Raw genomic sequence first — 21,967 nt, forward strand, 5'->3', positions numbered from 1 at the left:
ATAGTGGAAAAAAGAACTGAAACTCACCAAAAAAACCTGCTACTATTGCTATGCCAGGAGACTCCTTATACAGAGGAAAGAAATGGGCTAATTTGATGACAGCTTATGACTTACACAACACCAACTTTCTGAAAAAAAAACCCGACCCGGTCATCCCGACCTGGGAACTAGCTGGACGACATGCTATTCTAGATCATGTAAATCTCTCAAGAGATCTCCTGATGCAGGTCACAGGTTTCGAGGTCAGTCGAACACTCAATAGTGATCACAACCTTTTGAAAACAACCTAGGCAACCGCCACCCCACTTGTCTACATCAGCTCCCATGCACTTATGTCTACCAACATCGAGACCCACGCCAACGCTACACGTCTAAGACTGAAAGACTCAGCTATTACTGCATTAACAAAAAAACTATTGCCGAGCAAAGACATTGGAAAAGCAAAAAGACGCCATAAGCCTTACAGATTATTGCCCACTATTGCTACCATATCAGGTGAAAAAATACAGAGGCAAATTCAAGCACAAGGCCCAGCATCACAATAATCTGGTCCTTAGAGAAAAAAGCCTCATCATGAGATGAGCAAAAAGAAAGGCCTTACGATTCCCCTCTACTATTAATAGTGAATAAGCACGGATAACCACTAGCCGATACAAGAACTGGTTAAAAGGCTATAAAATCCAACTCTACCAGGATGATTCTGAGCAAATGCTGAGAACAGTCAGTGGCAAGCATACAAAGGCTTTTTGGTCACTGATATCTTCCAAAGGCACTTCGATCCAAGACAATCTAACAACTAGTGTCTCAGAAGAGTCATGGACCACTCATTTTTCAACTCTTTTTGGCTCACCACTGGGCGAAACTGAACTTCGCAGTGGATCCAACAACAAGTGGGACATAGAACTTAATCCATCCAGCATTGAATCTAAAATTAAAAAGCTCAAATCATCACAAGCTCCCGGACTAGACGGGTTGTGAAAAATGGACCTAAAATCTAACCCTGCGAGCTGGTCAATCTTTGTGGCCGAAACTTTTGAATCCTGTGCTTCAACCAGATCAATTCCCTTGTCTTGGAAGACAGAAAATGTGGTGTTGATGTACAAATCTGGGGAAAGAGGTGATCCTAACAACTATCGCCCCATCGCACTACTTGACAGCATCGGAAAGCTTTTTGGATCATTTCTTCTGGACAGTTTTAAGATCTGGGTCTCCTCATCGGAAGGCTGGGATCAATTCCAAACTGACTTCAGGAAAAATCTAAGTACCATGGCCAATATATTTACACTCAACATCCTTAAGGCCAGAGTACTGGAAGGAGCCCCTTCTTTGTTCCTGGCCTTTATTGACTTGTCCAAAGCATTCGTCAAAGTAAACAGAGCAAAGCTGTGGAAAAAACTTGTCAACTGAAAGTGTCCTCGCTCGCTGCTGGATCCCATACAAGAACTCTATTCCGAGACATCCATGAGAGTCCGACTCAACGGCACAGGTCTACTTTCCTCAACAATCCTGACAAGCCATGGAGTGAAGCAAGGATGCTCCCCTGGCCCCGGCACTTTACAATGTCTATACAGGCGATTACCAACATTTTTAAAAAAGTGTAAATGCATTTCCACCGACCTTGGGCTCCGAAAAGATCAGTAGGCTGCTATATGCAGATGACATCATTCTAATTGATCAAACGAAGATCGGGCTTCAGAGAAAATTGGACAATTTGAACGAATACCTCAAAACCAACGACCTTGAAAGCAACGCGATGAAAACCAAAGTGATGCGACTGTCGAAATCGGCCAAACGGAAAACACCCGAGACGTGGTTCCTTAACAGTGTTCACTTGGAAGAAGTGGAAACCTTCAGATACCTGGGTATTACCTTCAGTAATAAAGACACTGACAAGGAAGGGACAAGGGACAAGGGCAGTCAGCAGTACCAGCACGTCGTGCTGAAGATCGAGTGTTTTTTCCTGTTTCATCGTTTGGAGGCGTGTGCTCAGAGGCGTGTCCCGAGCCCTCCACCTGACTTACCCTCAGTCCTCCGCGAAGCGGACCGCGAAGGGACTGACAAGGGACTGACAAGGGCAGTCAGCAGTACCAGCACGTTGTGCTGAAGATCGAGTGTTTCCAGTGTTTTTTCCTGTTTCATCGTTTGGAGGCGTGTGCTCAGAGGCGTGTCCCGAGCCCTCCACCTGACTTACCCTCAGTCCTCCGCGAAGCGGACCGCGAAGGGACTGACAAGGGCAGTCAGCAGTCTGCGGGCCCGCGCGGCAGCGCGCTGATTCTAATCCTGTGACACTTACTATATCGATCCCCTGCTTTCCAGGCCCGGAGGATGGCAGCCCGGGAAGATCTTGTAAAGCGGAAACTGGAGCTGGAGGATCAGGCCGATCAGGACAAGCGCCTGCTAAGAAATGGTAAGCCTCGCCAGCTGCCGTCCCACAACAAGGACCATGAATCCTCACCGGAAACCGTGGAGCAGTTGGCTACTCAGAGGCTTCAACGGATTTCCCGCATCAAACACGCGGGTAAAGTAGTACAGCTAAACTCTACCCGCCCAGCCGAGCTGAGCGAGGTAGGTGACCCACGCTTCTCCCGATGGAATCCTTGGGTTCGGTGGGCACCCCGCCTTTGACGGCGCTAACTGTAGAAAATAATCTGAATTCTTCCCAAAATATGACATTGGTAACAACATGTCCTGCGACTCCTTATACATCTTCCCCACCGTTACCCAACAAGGAGGCCTACGGCACAGAAATAAGGTGGGAATGCCCGACAATTTCGGAGTCGATCTCAATGTGTGGTGAGAGACCGCAAGAGACCGCGCCCAAACATTTTATGACTCCTCCACGGGACACAGAGGGGGGCGTAAGTCAGATGTCGCCCCGCATTCCAAACCCCCCCATGGAACAAGCATTGCGAGCGGGCGACAAGAAAACTCCTTGGATCGACCCAGCCCTGCTCTCACTCCCGGGAGAGCGGGTAGTGATCATGGTACACAACACAGAGGGAGTGGAGGAAATGGAGGACTTACAAACACCACCGGGTCTAGAAGACCCTCCTTCTTCTCCCTATCTGTTGTGTGATCCGGCTGAAGAGGAGGGTAGGGAAGAACATGGGAGGTTCGAGATTTCGGAGATTGACCAAGAAGAGGGAGATGACCAAGCCCTAGCTCCCCGTTCTCAGGAAGCATTGCCGAAACCCTGCCCCGACTCTAGCCCAATGAAACAACTCCCATTTCTACCCAATATTCCCCCCCCAGCCGAACCTAATGCGGTTAATGTAACCGTCAATGCTAAACAGAATTTGAACAAACTGCCGAAAATTTCTGGAGGCAGCCATAAGATGTCCTCCCGTAGGACGGTGAGGGCCAAGCCTCCGTATAAAAGAGGACAGATGGGGGGGAAAAACAAACAATCCCTCATTGTATGTCTACCCTGAAAGAGTTTTTCGGAAAACAAACACGAATGGAGGGCGAAGGTCATCACGACGTTTCAGACGCAGAACTCTTGGCCATAGTCGAAGATAGAGCCTTGCACCTCTCAATTCCGAACCTTCCAGCCAATACGACCGCCATGTCGGAGAGTCTGAGCAATAATGCACCGCTTCTAATCACGCAAGGGAGTCGGCCCCCCAATATACTAAACATGGGAAAAGAAGCTGCAATAGGGAGAGTTCCCACAGAACTCGACAAGGGCGCGGGCACCCTCGTCCAGTTGAATAAGAGGTCTATCTCCCCACTCCTGATTACCAAGCTAGCCCACGTAGAAAGTGGGACCTCGAGAAGTGCCACCTTGACTGCTGACACTCCACCCTGCACGGACAACCAAGCAGAGGGATCGGTATTGTCAGGAACCCTAGCGGGGGAGACTTATCCAGTTCCGGTATCGGTAAGCGGTCTCCCCGCGCTACATAAAGTGACTGAGCCCTCTTACCCTCGATCCCTAGAGACTAGCATGGAACCACACTTTGGAGAGGAGGGCCCTCAGTATGAAAAAAGCTTAGGCTCCCACCAAGATTGTGGCCCTCTGACACCTCCCAGATGTCAAGGCAAATTCCCTGCTAGCCAAGAGGCTAAAACCAGCCCGAAAAAAGAGGATCTTACGACTATTCTATCTACAGTCACTATCGCGCTGGCCCCGTTCGGGAAATTATATGAAGCCATTAGCGATACCTTAAAAGATCAAACCACCCTGATCGCATTTATGCACACCAAATTGAATTTCCTGGAGGGATTCATCACTGCTTCTCAGCAACACAAAGGCGAGGACAGGAGAGGTCTGGAGTCTACCCGGGAGATAGAAGCGGGCATTTGGCCAATAGATAAACCCTCATCTTTGGCGAAATGCGGAGTTCAGACAGAGCAAAGTACAAAGGTAGCCTTGCCTTTCAACGGATCGACTGATAAACCAGGAAGAAAAAACGGATCAGTGGCTTTTACTTTACCAGAAGGAGCTGCGATTCAAACAACCATGAAACCAGTCGATTTCGCCAAAATGAAAATTCTGTCTACCTTTGCAATATTTCAACATAAAGGCCAAAGTGAACCGGTCTGCAAGGGCAAAAAGGCTGCAAGACATAAGCTCCCTCAACAGCTCGCACAAAAAGACAAAGCAGAGAGTAGAGGTTTAAACAACCAAGGCAAACCAACTCCACCTGCATAATATCGCCAAGTCTTCAAACTAAAACCCCCGGATAAGACGCAGCGGGCTATACGGAGCTTAGAGAGGTCGCGAGAGGATTCCTATATCTCTATTGACCTAATGAATTTGAGTACATATACGGTCGAGGAATCCGAACCAGAAACTCTGATAGCGCCGAATCAAAAAAGAAAAAAACCTGAAAGTCGCGACAACAGAGAATCGGATGAACCGAAATCAAAAGCCTTGCTCCTCGATTCTCCCTCGTCTTCGCCGCGAGCATTAGAAAAAACCTCTGTGCCACAAAAAAGTCCAAGCAGGAAGCTGAGACAGGCGCAGGGTAAGGGGTCCCTCGGGAGAAACCAAGATGAAGATCACGCCCGAGACCCACAGCAAAGATCACGCTCTCCCGGGGAAAAAAAACCCTTGGGTCCAACAGGACAGAAAAAAGAACAGGAGCCCCCCTATGGACAACTCCAAATGCCGCTTTAGATCCAAGGTTCATGCACTGTCGGGATCAACAAGGCGGCGAGCTGCGGGAGCCTCTCGTACTAATCGTTCTCCTTCACCAAGGCAAAGGAAAATGACGACAAGAACTTTCATATTGCAAAGAACACTAGAAAGACTGGATAGCTGGACACTGAACCGTAAGGCTCTATCCAAACTGTTCCAGGAGAGTCGGTTGTCTAATATCGACGTCACAAAAGACATAAAAATCTTGGAACCGAATCCTAATGGAAGAAAAGATAGTTTGTTCCTACATATAGGTTCGATCTATAAAGAACAAATCTGGAAAGCAAGAGCAGAATTGTACAATCTTGGTTTCGACCTGTCATATGTGGCGGAGGGTAAAACGTCGAAGATGTCCCTGCTGGAGAAGCCTTATTTTCGACCTAGACAGCAGGAACCTGCTCGAGGCATGCGGCCTCGCAAGACTCCTAACAGGGACCAAGCTGCCTATAAATATGCTGAAAATAGGCCTCGGCGTGAATCTAATATTTGGAATACTCGTCGGGATGTGAAAAGGAGCATGAGTATAGAGAGGGGACTCTCTCCGGCACCCCACTCGACACACAGAACCTTTCAACGTGTGGAACACATTGATGCGACAATGAACCATGGCAGAAGCTTATTTGAAATTTGAAAAAATTGTCCCTATAGCGAAGGGATCGAGATACAACCTGGACCCCTCGAAACCCCTAGTCAACAGACAGTAGCCACTAGAGAGTTTATTCAGTGTTCCCTTCACGAAGGCATCGGTTCCCCTGGAACCCCCGGAGGGGGCACTGAAATTGGGATCGTGGAACACCAGAGGATTCGCCCATTTAACTGTTACATCAGACGTCAACTTTGGGAGCTTCGATGCCCTATGCTTGCAGGAAACATGGCTAATTGAGTCTCCCACGCTGGACGGTTTTCAATTGGCACACTCTCCTGCCCAGAGTAGTGAGAGAGGTAGACCAAGATCTGGGCTTATCACCGCCATAAGAGTGGGCTCAGGTTTATCACTGTCAAAGACACTTTTGGCTTCGGAATTTACTCTGGCGACGCTCTTGGAGTGGGAAAGGACGGAAGGGTCCTTGGAGCTTAACCAAAGCACTGAGATCCTCTTGATCAACGTCTACTGGAACCCAAAGCGAGTGACCAACGACTACTTCATAGCTCAAATCGAATCTTTAATTGACGATTTCTTGATAACATCTAATTCCAGTGACGTGATCATTGCAGGAGACCTGAATATCGACCTAACTTTTCACTCTACGGTGCTCCAAAGTAGAAACAACAGATGGCACAATCTTCTAAAAACAAGAGAGATGCACATCCTCAGGCAAAAAGAAGTGAAGGAGTTCGAAATAATTCCATCATGGGAGAGAATGGATCAATCAGCAATAATAGACTACATCCAAATTTCAAGGAGCCTACTGCCGCTGCTTACATCCTTTGCAATCACCAGGACGCAGCATAGTGATCACAACTTGCTCACCTTCTCATGGTACTCACGGAGAAGAGACGCGGTCTACGACGCTCAGAACCTGGTAGTAAATCAGAGCGGGAACAGGTTGAGACTGTCTGAAGTGGCTATCACCAATATAACTACCCAATATAAGGCACGCAAAATGGTCGAGCATTTATGCCCGGCAAGTTGGATTGAATACTCCCCCCTGCTGCAAGTATACCAACGGAAAAAAGGAGTGTTGAAACAGGGAAACAAGGCTCCACTCCACACATATAATGAACAGTTAGTAGCCCGAAGAAAGGGGGTCAGAAAATTGCAACGGGAGGCAGCTAAATCAACATCCTTAAGCAAGAAGGACGAAGCTATCATGGCATTAAAAAAATACAAAGCTTGGCTTGAGTCAACAAAAGCAAATAGGATCCAGGCAGACGCGGAAAACATGCTGCGCGCCATCTGTGGACACAAGGCATGTGATTTCTGGTCACTAATCAAGGGCAACCCCAAATTAGTAAATCAGGCACTGCAATACTCGATTGGTGAAAAGACATGGACATCCCACTTTGAAAAGCTCTATGGAATTCCGAATAAGGATAAAGAGAGCGAAGCCCCTAGTTCTGGGGAACGATGGGAAATCCCTCTGGATCTGTCCACAATCAAAACGAAAATAAGACATCTAAATGGTTCCAGGGCGGCAGGACCGGATGGAATAACCAATTTTGACATAAAAGATAAATTGGATTTCTGGGCACCCTTCATTAAGGAGGTATTTTCAAACTGTGCATGCCTCTCGTCCATTCCTGCATCATGGAAAAAAGCGATCCTGGTCCCCATCTTTAAAAAGGGAGCTAAAGATAATCCTGCACATTATCGCCCCATCGCGTTACTAGATTCCATAGGAAAACTCTTCGGTGCCCTAATCCTAGATAACTTTAGCAACTGGATTTCTGCGACTGGCCTGTCGGACCCCCTTCAGGCGGGTTTTGTGAAAAACGTCGGAACTACGGTTAACATCTTGGCAGTGAGCATACTAAAAGCCAAAGTGTTCGAGGGCAGTCCGAAGATATACATTGCATTTATCGACCTGGTGCAGGCATTCGATCGGGTAGACAGGCAACGTCTTTGGGCAAAACTGCAACTTCACGCTTGCCCCCCAAGGATACTGGAGCCCATAAAGGCCTTGTATACGGACACCTCAGTATGTGTCCGGCTGAACAACCAAGGCCTCCTATCCTCCTGGATGAAAACGGCAAGAGGGGTGAAGCAGGGCTGCCCTTTAGCCCCCGCTCTGTACAATGCATATATGGCCGATTTTAAAGAGTATGAAGCCAGAGTCCGGATGTTCCCTCCTACACTGGGATTAAGCAAAATCTCACGCCTATTATATGCGGACGACATAATACTCTTCAACGTAACCCCAATTGGCCTCCAGAGGCAGATAAACAACCTCAACTCCTATCTGAAGGAAAATAATCTTTTGATGAACTTGGAAAAAACTAAGATCATGATTCTGGGTAGAAAGGAAAGGAAATTGGAGAAATTCACATGGGTGATATGATATGATATGATATGGTATTTGTAACGCGCCTATACACAAGTGTTTCAAGGCGCGACGAGGCAGGGAGGGGGGGAAACAAGGGGAAGACAGACAAACGATCCTACTAGGCCAGGTGTCATTCAGATCGCGCAAGTGCAGAGGTAAGGGGAAAAGGAGAAAGTGCAGGGGGAGGAGGTGGGGGGGGAAGTGCAGTACAAGGTAAGTAGCGTAATAAAATAATAAATAATAATAAAAGGGCCAGCTGGTGGCAAGTGAGAGGTAAGTGCAGAGCAAGTGCTGGGAAGGGGGCTGTAGGGATGCAGTGACAGTCCCACAGTGCAGGGGGAGCCAGGGAGGCAGTGCAAGTGGAGAGTGGCTGGGCCCTGGACCGAGGTCACAGAGTGGCCCAGATGCAGGTTTAGTGCAAACTTCAGTGGGAAGTTTAGCAGGTTTAGCAGGGGAGAGGGAGAGAGAAGGCAGAAGCGAAGAGGAAGGTTTTGAGTGATAAACAACCCTAAAATTGAACTGGTGGACAGCTTCAAATACCTGGGCGTTATCATCAACATGAATAGTAAGGAAACAGCGATGCAGGAAAACATCATGTCCAAAGCAAGATTGCTCGTTTCACAATCCCGAGCAATACTGAAAAAATATGGAAAATTTACTTTGGCACCAGTGGTGACTTTCTATAAATCTAAAGTAATTCCAACACTCACTTACGGGGTAGAAGCTTTACCGAACCTTCCAACTTCCTTTTGGTCCAAACTGGAAGGATTTTATTGGAGAAAGGTTCTAAACCTCCCCGATTCGCTACCAATTGTGCTATTAAGAAGGGAACTTTCTCTACAATCCTTGACCTCCATTGTGACCCGCAATGAAGTCATGCTATTCCGAAAATCTTTACTTCCAAGTCCCCCATTGATTATGCAAGAAATTCAGCAAGAAATTCAGTCGGGAACATGCAAAATGCTAACAAAATGGGCGGCTAAGATTGACGCAATCCGAGAGGGCGTTGGAAGTTGTAAAAACGAATTAATACACAACCCTTCCAAATTCCAGAAGCCACAGTCATGTAGGACCCGTGTCAACTTCATGGGACATGAAATAACCAATGAGGGTCTCTGTCCCCAGGCAAAGAAAGGGGAAGCACTACTAAAACTGAAAGACCCCACAACTCTGCGTGAGCTATGAAGCCTCCTTGGACTGACTAATTACAGTAGGAAGTTCATTGAGGATTACACAGAGGTCACAAGACACCTGATCCATCTGTTGAATGGGGGGGTCAAGTGGGAGTGGGGTCCAGAAGAAGCTGAGGCAGTAAAACATCTAAAAAAAAGTCACTCACAAGTGCCTTGTCTATCTTACCCTGTCAAAAACAAGGAGTTCTTCTTGGAGACGGGGTTCTCAAAAACATGCTTGACAGCAGTATTATATCAAAAGCATGACAAGGTCAATAAAGTCATCTCCTATGCAAGTAAGACTTTATACTCTGTGGAGGAAAAATTCAATGATTGTGAGAAGGCAGTCCTGGCAACGGTGTGGGCATTGATAAATTACCACCCGATCATCCAGTGTCTCATGTGGAGACACCACACCAACCTGTGCAATACCTCCAAAACGACAGAATCTGGGCTTGAAATGTAAGTAATTCCAGAATTACCTCCTGGATTCTGTCCACGCAAGGCTTTCCTGTGGAGTTATGGCCAAAACAAGAAGAGACACCTCGCGCAACATCTGGCTGACTTGCATGATTGTGCCAGAGAAAACTGTCTTGAGGATTAAAGTCTCAAAACCCAGGACAACATGGAGGCGTACCTGAATTCCCCACACAAAGTCTATGAATAAGGCAAGTGCAAGGGGATGACCACAGTTTATGTGGACGGGTGATGCTACCATGTTGACAACAATGGGTGAAAAGGAACTGGTAGCCTGCGTTGGGATTGCCTGGGTGAATGATGCCCCATAGCCCAACGCTGGGTACAAATTCAGCCCTCGCAGTAATTAGGTGGCAGAGTTGATGGCAGTTCACCAGGCAATCCTCACTGCGGTGCAACACCGAATCCACAAACTGGTCATAATCACTTATTCAGATTATGTCCGGAACGGGTTAGTGGAGCACCTGATCAACTGGAGAACCAGAGGCATGCTGTGTGCTAATAACAAAACCCTTAAACATGGCAAGCTCATAAAAAATATTGACAATCTGGTCACCTCTAATGGGATGACCATCTATTGGAAAATGGTTAAGGGTCATTCCAGAATAGAGGGGCCAGACAAAACTGGAAATGACCTGGTTGATCAGTTGTCCAAAACTGGAGCCATTAAGGGGAATCTCCTTGAGATCGAGTCCCTGTTGGGGGAAATCCAGTTCACTGCTGTCACCAGGCCCAAGCAAATGCACACAATGAACTCTCAACTGCCCAGTGGAGTAAGGAGACCCCAGATGCTGAATTAATCACAGCACAAAAAGGGGATCTGATTATTGGGAAATGTTACCAACACATGGAGGACCCCGTGAAATGTCCTCTGATGGAAACCGAATACATTGGGAAAGAGGACTTCAGGGTGCTGATGAAGTGTCCCAAAATTTTCCGAATCCAAGACAGTTTGTTGGTAAGGAGAGCCATCTCTTGATGCGACCAGTGGGTGGTACCTACCTCATTCTGAATCCTGATGCTCCGTCACACCCAGGATGTGGCCGGTCATCAGGGGTTTCACACTACTTTAGAAATGTTACGTGAGGTTGCATACTGGCCACATTGGGGCAGAACCTCAACCAATATTTCAAGGGGTGTCTTGTGTGTGCACAATTTCAACCAAGTTCACTCACACACCGAGCTCCCCTCTAGAAGAGGGGGGAGACACTGCCCCGGTCAGATTTACAAGTAGATTTCATCAGGCCTGTGATTCGCTCCTCTAGGGGGAAAAAGTACATGTTAACAGTAACATGCATGGTTCACCAAATGGGTGGAATATCTTCCGGCCCCAAATTGCAAGGCAGAAAAAGCAGCTGCCCTGATGATCAACCACATCTTCTCGCATTTTGGCCTCAGACCAAGGAAGTCACTTCACCAACGAAGTCATGACAAAGATGTGGGAGATACTTGGGCTACAAAGGAAACTTCATATTGCATACCACCAACCTCTAGTGGGGGTGTTGAGAGGTAAAATACAACCATTGGGAGCATTCTAAAAATGTTTGTGGCAGATTCAGGGCCAGGTTGGGACATCCAATTACCGCTTGTCCTGGAGGTCATCAGATCTACACCATCTTATGCAACCAAAAAGTCTCCATTTGAGCTAATGACTGGATGAGAAATGATGCTACCTCAGCATCTGCTCTACAGAACACAAGAGCAGATGCTGATAAACGCCTCCACAACACTTGAATAGGTTGATAATCTAAGAAAACACCTTCAGCATGCTATTGTGCACGCTCAGCGGAATCTGGAGAAATCGGCACAGGGGATGAAAACTCACTATGACTTAAAAACAACCAAAAAGGAATACCAAGTAGGAGACAGGGTCTACTTGTACAATTTTCAGAGGAACCAGACTAAGGAGAGAAATTTCCTCCCTTCCTGGCATGGTCCCTGTAGATAAAATTTCACCTGTCGCCTACAGAATACGCATCCCCAAAGGAGAGCTGTCAGAAGAGAAGTGGGTCCACATTAATCAGAAATAAAGTTGTTAACCCAGACATACTGCAGCTGATTGATGAGCCAAAGGAAAATGAAACAGAGGAGACATCTGGAGAATGAGAAGGAAGAAAAAGAAAAAGCAGAATGTATTAGGTAGATATATCTATCTAACAGGGAGTATTTTTCTTTATTGTTATTGCAAGAAAAATGTATAATGAAACTGTGGTGTCAAAGTCCAAGCATATCTTTGCCTTGTTAAGTAATTTGTTTGATGATATTGTTCAAATGCCCTTGATCATTGTAAATGTATGCATTGTTCCGTTGTTGAAATTCCTCCGGGAAGACTGTCAGTGAAAGATTCTAAAACCGGTTTTAATGTGTCTCCTATTAGATTATTAACTCCATTTCCTCCTAGACCGATGAGGACCTCCCTGGGGACCTGGAAAGGGAAGGAAGGAAAGGGGCTGCCACTCCACACTCTCCAACCGAAAGACGGAAGGAGATCTTGGCGTACCGCTCCCTGATGAAAGAAGAACTCCACCAGATGAACCCCACTTTGCCCCACTATCCCTCTAGAACAAGTCCCGGGAAAGCAGGGGGAGTTCTGTGGGGTACATTTACCAGCCCAACAGAAATCCCCTGCATCACCAAAGTGCATTTTTGCAGTTGCACAAATAATGGCTGTGTTGTGTCTGCTGAGCACATATGGAGTGAGATGGAACACAGACCCCCCTCCCCCGAGAATGGCTGCATTTTATATTCTTCATGTGAATCCAAAGAGAAGAATTCAAAGGAAGGATGGCTCAGCACTGCTGTGCTGTCATCACAGAAACTTAAAACTGCACAAGAAAATGCCCTGTATTTAAAACAACCTTGTTCTGGTGCTACTTTCATCTTTAAACATCACACGGTTGTGTTCTAAGCAAAGCACACCAATGTCCATCTATATCAGGTTGAACGCCATCAAATAAGGGCATTCCTCCCTGAACGGCATTGTTTTGTCAAATAAAGTCAGTGAAGAGTAGAGAATTTAATTTCAGTCTGCAAGGCTAGATTTCACTTTGGAAACAAATTAACCCATGCAAAGGACTTCAAAGAAAGCTCTCTCTCTCTTGCTATATGTCAACTACACAGAAACCATTTTCCAAGCATTCCCTGTGTACAGAAATTGAACTGATCTGTGAAACTGCATTTTGTAAAACGCACATGAGCTAAGAAGCACACTTGTAAACTCGCTTTTGCAAAACAGTGAAATTACACTTTGAAAGCTAAATGTGAAATCATCCCAAATACTTGCACAGAAACAGTATATATATGTGGGACTGGGGGGGCTTAAATGTATATTATATTTATTTACAAAAAGACTTGGGTTCTGGGGAAGAAAGAGAGAAAAAGAAAAAAAAAATGTTTTTGAAGACTCCAGAACCAGTTTGGCAAGGCAGGTACTTTGAAGGTACCCAGCCCCCTTGGGAAAGAAAGCCCTTGGAACAATCGACCAAGGTGAACTAGCCCTGTCACAGAAGTGGGAATTCCTTTTGACAATCTCCTCATCTTCAACTGCCTAGGATCAAAGGGCGCTATGGTAATCCTGTTGTTCAGAACTGACACAGAGGGGGGAGGCTAGCTGTGGAGATTTGAAGGAGCGCCCTACAGTGACAAATGTCATCCATAAGCCTTGAAAGAACTTTTTACATTAAGACATTTATTTCAAAACTCTGAATAAACAGTAATGTGACATTATAACATTTTTATGGGATTTTTAGACACTCAGAATGAGACTGGGTGTGTCTTTGTAGCCCCTGGAGAACTGGAATGGCAGAAAAATTGTATTTTGGTGTGAATCAAAAATGGTACAGACACAAAACCTGAGGAAAATATGTTCAATACTAATGTGTATATATGTAGCCAGTTGCAAACATTTAGATGTTTTGTTTCCCCAGAAAAAAGTGAAATTGTGCCCGAAGGGCAAAGCAGCATCGCACAGACTTGGTGTTTGAAATGGCATATTCCTTGTAAAATATGGGATCTGTCTAGCTGATTTTTATGATGATAACAATTGTAAATGTAAGGGTTTTTGTTCCATAACTTATTTTGGCAAATGTAACTGTGGTGAAACAAAGCACATCTTAAAACACACACACTTAAACTGATGTCACTTCCTTCAGCCCAATCAGCTTGAAAGGAGGTGGCAACAAGAATAGCCTGAACTATCCCATCCAAGAGGTATGTCCAGGTTACTTCCACCCACATAGTAAAAATACTCTAATGTCATCCTGCTTATGTTAGAGGGAGGCATAGGGAGATCAGCGATTCAACATTCAGAATTCACCCTGCAAGACTCCAGAAACCAGGTCTAGGCAGAACCACCTATTCAGAACCTCCTATGCATGCAAAACCACCTATCCAGAACTAAACCCTACACAAATCCTAATAATTCAGGGAGAGAGGAGGAAAGGCTGCTGATCCCTTTTGGAGAATCCAGTGACTAGACCTGTCTTTGCCCCGCTGATGCATCCCGCTGTCCACAGTGACCAGACCCCTTTTGCCCAGCTGTTCTTAAAAAGGAGAGCCCAGCCACTGGACAGGTGACCAGCTGTCCAAACTACCCAACTCAAGTGCATTTTGTAAGTATCACCCTCTACAGTACAAAAACTGCACACCTCGCTCTGGTAACTTGCATTCTGTCCAACACTATAAAAGTCCTACAGGTACCCTAGTAACTTCGCAAATTGTCAGCATCCTTTGTGCATCCTGTCCTAAGAAGAATCTGTGTTAGTCTCTCCATGTTAGCGTAATTCTTTTCAAATCATGTCAGTCCTTTGTGTAAGTCCTTAGTACTATTTTTTAATACATTAATTCATTTCCCATGAAGATGAATGTGGCGTGAATTGGTTAGGAATGCAAATTAACCTCCTTGTATGCAGTGTCTTTCTTTAATAATTTAGCCACTAAAATACAGTTGCAGTAGAACAAATAATTTTGCAAAAAACAAAGAGATGATGGCTGCAATATTTAGAATTAATATTAACCACTGGCTTTACTCTGGGCAACCCTCCAGACCATGGTTCTTCGCCTGCCAAGCCATTATAGAAGGGGAAAGACCATATGCAAATCAGGTTTGGTCCCACCCGAAAAGGGGCAGTCCAACTTGAACTGCTAAGTCACATCCCTTCTGCACGAGACCAAAAGCATCCCCAGACATGTTTCGGCCTTGTTGGGCCTCATCAGTGAGGAGTAGCTTGGGTCTCTAGGCCAGCAGTCACGGGACCCATGTCTGGCATACCCGTCCCACTTTGGGTGACAAAGCAAAAACAAAGAGGTGATGGCTGGAAGGTTTAGAATGAATCCTAACCCCTGGCATTGCTCTGGCAACCCTCCAGACCATCGTTCTTTGTCTGCCAAGCCATTACAGAAGGGGAAAGACCAAATGCAAATCAGGCTTGGTCCCACCCCCAAAGGGGTAGTCCAGCCCGAACTGCTAGGTCACATCCCTTTTGCACGAGACCACAAGCATCCCCAGACATGTTTTGGCCTTGTTGGGCCTCTTCAGTGAAGAGTAACTTGGGTCTCTAGGCCCAGCAGGCATGGGACCCCATCTGGGCATACCCGTCCCACTTGGGGTGACAAAGCAAAAACAAGGAGGTGATGGCTGGAAGATTTAGAATGAATCTTAACCACTGGCATTGCAAATCAGGCTTGGTCCCACCCCAAAAGGGGCAGGCCAGCCTGAACTGCTAGGTCACATCCCTTCTGCACAAGGCCACAAACATGTTTCAGCCTTGTTGGGCCTTATCAGTGAGGAGTAGCTTGGGTCTCTAGGCCCAGCAGGCACGGGACCCACGTCTGGGCATACCTGTCCCACTCGGGGTGACAAAATAATTTTGCTTACAAAAACGAGTTTGCTCGTGAAATAGTTTCCATTCTAAAATCTGATTGTCCTTTCCTATAACGAAACTCATACTGTCACCCCATAAAAAGTCTTCCCTTCACTTCAGTCTCATACCTGTTATGCGCCTTTTTACCTAATCAGAAAAAACTCTTTCTAATTTTAACTGTTTAGCTCATTTCCTAAGCTGTTGCTTGTTTTAAATCCGTGAAAAATAAGACATTGCAATTCTGCCACGTGTGATATTTGCTGCACTGCTTTCCTTCCCAAAGTCGAATTTCTCAACTGTATTCATGTTGTTTAGTACTTTGCCTTGTAGCTTGTAAGCTTTCTTGCCTCTTTAGCCTAGTCACACAAATTCCTGTTTTACCCATTCTTCCACACATATAAACTGACCTGCTAATTTCTCAAGGGTTTTTATATAATTTTGGCCTCCCATTCTGGGTGGTAGATCAAATATAAAATCTGAGTTCAGCCTCTTATATCTGACTCATTGCTACTCCTTTCTACCCACACAAACTTGGTTAACAGGGGTTTGGGGGAGTGTTGCAGGGGGAATGCATAACAGTTGTGCCATCTAAAAGTATGACCAAACAGTGATCTTGCTTCCATTCATATTTGCATTGATGTATCTGTCAGAAAGTTAAATTAAGTGTAGCATACCATGTTGCTGTATAATTATCACCACACTGGTGATTGCTGCCCTATTTTGAATCTGTTTGATTTTCGATTGAATTTAAAATGAAATAAATATTTCATTGTTACACACCGGCCTGGTTCATGGTCCATTGTGACACGGGGTGTTTGTCAAGAGGGGGTGTGAGACGGGTTGGGTGCCTTCTCAAAGCAGAATCCAAAATTAATAAAAGTAAAAGCGTTTTTATTGTGCACCACATCCCTTACTAGTGGAAAGAGTCCTGGTCTGGAGTGTGCTGTGTCTTTAAATCAGTTACACTGACTTGATTAGAATCTGTTTGTCTGTATTTTGTTTCTCCTGGTTTATGACTTTGGTTTTTATGTTTTTTGTATTGTTTGTTGTTGTTGGTGCTACTATGTCTGTATTTGGCACCTGATAAATAAATAAATTAATTAAATCGTTTATGCAGGGGAGAGGATAGCTGTCTGTGACGACTTCCAAATTTAGGCTGCGAAGATCAATGTATACTCTCAGATCATTCGAGTTCTGTTTGTTTATCAACACTACTGGGCTCAACCACTTGGGAGGTTCAACCTCTTCAATGGTGCCCTCCCTCACCATCTTCTACAACTTTAATCTCAACACATTCCTCGCGGTGGCTGGAACGGGGCATGCCTTATCCTTTACAGGAACTGCATTGGGTCTGATCATAAACATGTGTATGTATTTCTTGATTCTCCCAGGCTCATCACAGAATAACATGGGGAATTCCTCTTTGGACACCAGCACTCCCCCTTCGTTCACAGACATCACTAGGTCCTCGGTGCTGGGGTCCAGCCTGATTTTGAGTATTTCTTGGTCGTCCCATCCTAAAACCTCTGGGCCTTCTTGAGTGAAATAAACTCGAGCCCTGGATTTCCTGCTTTTAAATTTGACAACGCTATTGATGTACCACAATAGGCTCACTGAGGCACCTCCAAATACTGTGGGTTTGTTTTTGGTACTTAAAACCGCCACCGTGTCTCTTCCCACCATTTATTTGTACTTGTGGATGGGTAATATTGTCAAATCCGACCATGAGTCAGTCATCACTCTCACTTCGCTATCATCCACTTTGATGATGCAATGTGGCTTTTCTCTCCTGGCTCGCGAGCTATTAACCATTATTATGGTCAGTTTTCCTTCTTCTTCCGACAAACTGTTTCCGCCAGCTTCCTCTTCCACTCAGGCAGACTATACTTTCTTGTTGCGCCACTTGCAAGCGACTGCAATGTAGCCAAACCTTTTGGTTGGAACATTCCTTGTTTCTTTACGGGCACTCTGTCATTCGCCAGGTGGTGCATGCTGGCGCTACTTTGACACTTACGGGGTTCCCGCCAACCCGACTTCTATTCTGCGAGTTGGCTGTTTCTCTTTCCTACCTCTGAACATTACAGCCTGCACCTCTACAGTCATCGAGCCTCTTGCAAACTCCTTGCATCTATTGCTCTCACTATTTGAATAGGTTTGTCCAGCTGCAGCTCTTTCTCCAGGATAAACTTGTCCTGTCCTTCCTGCTGCTGGTGTGCACGGTGAGCATGTCGAAGATCATGTTCTCTGCATTGTCTCCAAAACCACATAGCAGTGCCAAATTCACACATGTTCGTCACAATGTCATACATGGGTTCAGTAGGCTCCTGTTTCTGGCGGTGGAACCGAATCCTGTGTGGCACTGTGTTCTTTTTGTTAGAGAATATTTTGACAATTCTCATTACTGCTTCATTATACATGTCATCTGCATCATCCGCAATCACCTCGGGCGTTAAACTGGCGAATACCCTCCGACATTCTACTCCCAATGCATTGATGAACATTGCTCTCTTCCTCGCAGCCATGATGTCCACACCGCCCACTGCCTTCACATATGTGACGAGCAGGGGCTCTCACTGAGGCCATTGGATTGTGGGTCTACCTGAAGATTGAATGAAAAGTGGTGGTGGGGTTGTCTGTCGTGGGTTTGTGTCTACTTCCTTGTCGCCATTTATGTTATGAATAAACATACACTCCTTATGGAGTAACTGCTGTCTTTATTCTTTGCACACAGCAACTATATACAGTTAGCAAGTTGGCACACTGCTGCTTTAAGCTAAAGTGTCTCTTAATTTTGAGCACAGGATCTCTTGTGCTGTTCGTACGAAGTTTCACTTTAACCGGGGGTGTGCCGGGCGATGGCTGCTCTCTTTGGCGTCCGCTTTCCTTCATGCGTTGCACTTTCCCGTTCGCCCTCTTGGCTCTGTCACTCTCGGAGGTGTCACAAGCTTTGACTCTACAACTAGTCCTACAGTAGCGTTGTGCAAATTGCCATTGCATGTTTGCAATGTCATTGTAACTATCAATGTCTTCTGAAAGGCATTCTGAGCAGTATGGTGATAATATATATTTCTTTTGGGCTGTTATCTGCAATGGGTGTTTTGCTGTAAGGCCATTTAATGCACCAAAGCATGAGGTAAATATGTGCTGCCATTCGGACCTCTTACAATGTACCTATGAAGTATGCATAGCAACACAATGAAGACACTACATTATTGTGTACCTCTATGGAGAAACTCTGTCACAAAAGGCACGGGTACTGAGTTTTGAGGTGACTGACTGAGTACCCATTGTGTGGTTCTTAAGGATGGGAGAGAGTTTATCTCATGGATTGAGCTTTTATACTCCAATCCGACAGCTGATGTTAATACGAATAGAATCAAGTCGGAAACATTTATTTTGGAACGAGGAACTCGTCGGGATGTCCCCTCTCACCGATTGAACCGCTGGTCTTTTCGCTCAAGGAGGACCCTGGTTTGGACGGTGTAAACTGCTGGGGTACTACACAGAAAACATGGTTCTATGCAGATGATCTTTTCTTGGTTCTTAAGAATTTGGATGAATCTCTCCCCTGTTTGCTGCAAATTTTGCTGAATTTTTACACGTCCTCTGGTTACAAGGTGAACTGGCTAAAGTCAGAGGTTTTGCCTCTCTCATCTTGTTGTAATAAAGCTTTGGTGTCTGGACTGTGATTTAAATAGTGTGATTTGCGACTGCGGTATTTAGGCATTTGGTTGACGCCCTCAGTTCTGAATATTGTTGACGAGAATATGTGTGCGATCGGTCAGGAATGCAGACTGGATCTTGACAGGTGGTCACTTCTTAATTTGTCTTTATGGGGAAAAGTCAACACCCTTAAGATGAATTTGGCTCCCAAGGTTAATTTTGTGATGAGTATGTTACCATTGATAATCAGAAATCGATATTGGAAGGATTTAGACCGTCTCATCCAGGAATTTTTGTGGGATAAGAAACCCCCTGGGAACTGCAACTTCCAGTTCACGAAGGTGGACTGGGGGTTCCAAATTTTAAAGCTTATCATTTAGCCTTTTCTTCACATATTTTCATTCCCTTTTTGAGTGCAAGTCCGGATCGTTGGGCTTTGGCGGAGTCAAATGCCTTTGGTCAGCTTGGCTTGGAGGCTTTGTTAACCACTAATACTAAAGATCACAGATGCAGATCATTAGTAACAGCATCTTTACCCACTCCTTGGAGTGAGTTGTTGGCGCTTCTGGGTAAGGATGCTTTCAGAATCTCAAAAGCTTCCATTTGGCTGAATCCTAAGATTAGGGATAATACCAAAACTATTTTTTGGCCCGATTGGTTTCTTGCTGGCATGAGACAAATTGGTGATCTTGTTGTAGATGGTCGATGGAGGACCGCAAACGAATTGAGGGAGAAGTGGGAATTCTGGAGTCTGATATAGACGTATGAAGAGGTTGATAGGTGACGTAGACTGGTATAATACCTTGGATTTGATTATTTTTCTTGCAACATCTGAACACAAAGGATGAGGCTTAGAGAGTTGAATGTACAAATTGGTTGCGTCAAACTATCATAGTAATGATGCACTGCGGAATGTTTGGAGTACGAAGATCGGCTCAGTAATCACACCAGATAGTTGGCAAAATATTTCTAGGAATGTTTCCTTATGCTCTTTGAATTTAGGTGAAAGAACGCGACAACTCAAAATTCTTAATCAGGTTTATTGTTGTCCAGAAATACTAAAATTATGGGGGATGCTAGATAGTGATGACTGTAGGGGTTGTACACGTGCGGTTGGTTCCCTGGAACATATGTTGTGGAGTTGTGTCAGGGTTTCTGTATTCTGTATTCTGGTCTGAAGTTTGTGAGGCTTGTGTTCAAATTTCCGGTGGGGAAGTTAGATTTCAAGACTATGGTATTAGGTGATGATTCTGGGATTGGTGATCTCAGCTCTTCCTTTTTAGGGGTGCCATTGTGGCCAAACGTTTGATACTTCGGGGCTGGAAAAGCAGGATTTCTCCTTTATTTGAGGATTGGATAGAGGAAATGCATAAATTGTCAAGGATTGAAAAATTGATTTATAAACTGAAATGCAAACTGTCTTTATATGATAAAATATGGGGGAAATTTAATGATCTTTATTGAAGGTGTTTTGTGTTTTGTGTTTTTCTTTCTCTTTTTTATATGCTGTTTTGAATTTGTATAGTATTCTGTTTCTGTTGTAAATACCTGTAAATAAATAAATAAATAAAGGATGGTGTTGCTACTGATTATGGGAATGAGTGTCATTGATGTGTAACAATAACAACCAGGTCATGCAAATGCCAATGTTTAAAAATGTCAGCAGATTGGCATTGACACTTAGGGCAATATGCACCAAACAATTTTTGTGCGGGGGAATCCACAAACATATCTGAAAAATGTATATACATCCTAACCACTTCAGGCCATGATATGAGTCCCAATATCCCTTAACATGTACGCTTTAACAGTAACGTCGTCGGAACCATTTTACAATAATGTGTTTTATAAAAGCGCATATACATCTTTACAGCTTTGAAAAAGAAATGCATGGATCACAATGGGATTTAAAATGGACCTTTGGACTTTGGGCCACTTTTTATGTAACCTGGTATTATTTTTTACTAAGCCCAACCCACAAAGTAAATACCATTATATATATGTCTCTTTCTTTTCAGACTATATGTCTCCACCTCCTATGCGTCCATTCGAAACGTGGCATGTATTTCCTGCCCTCTCTGCCGGTCCCACGTGATCTTGCCTGCAGCTCGGCTGGTGTATGCGGCCCGCAGACAGAGACGTTTTTATGGGAGGGCAAAAGGGGCACTTGCCCAGGGCCCCCACCTTAAAGGTGCTCCCACAAGGCTGCCTGATCTAAAGAAGTAAGACTCCTTTGTTCACCAGACTTAAATAGCACTCATCATGATATTTTATGGCATGGTGCTGATGCTCGAAACCTATACCCTGTCTGTTTTGGCAAGTACATTCTGCCTCGATCATTTCATCATGTAATGCTTTCTGTGTTCACTGTGGTATATATAGTTTGTGTGTTCCTTGCGACACAACTCCTGTAGCATTCTTTCCTTCCTGTGGGAATTATGTTGATCATATGCAATAGCTACATTTGAAATGCATATTGGTAAATTGGGTGCCACAATGGTTCAGATGTTATCTCAGTGTGTTAAGCATTCATTGCAGAGATATGTGTTCCTATGCAAGATTAGAATAGCACATTCCTGTAAGGCTGGCTGAGCCTTTCCTATGTCTGAAGTTTACAAACCTGCCTGCATATGTAACCACTTTGTAGACTGATAATGTTGGCCTTCA

Source organism: Ambystoma mexicanum, chromosome 1q (genome assembly GCF_040938575.1).
Source record: "Ambystoma mexicanum isolate Mex_15411 chromosome 1q, UKY_AmexF1_1, whole genome shotgun sequence".
Lineage (NCBI taxonomy): Eukaryota > Metazoa > Chordata > Amphibia > Caudata > Ambystomatidae > Ambystoma > Ambystoma mexicanum.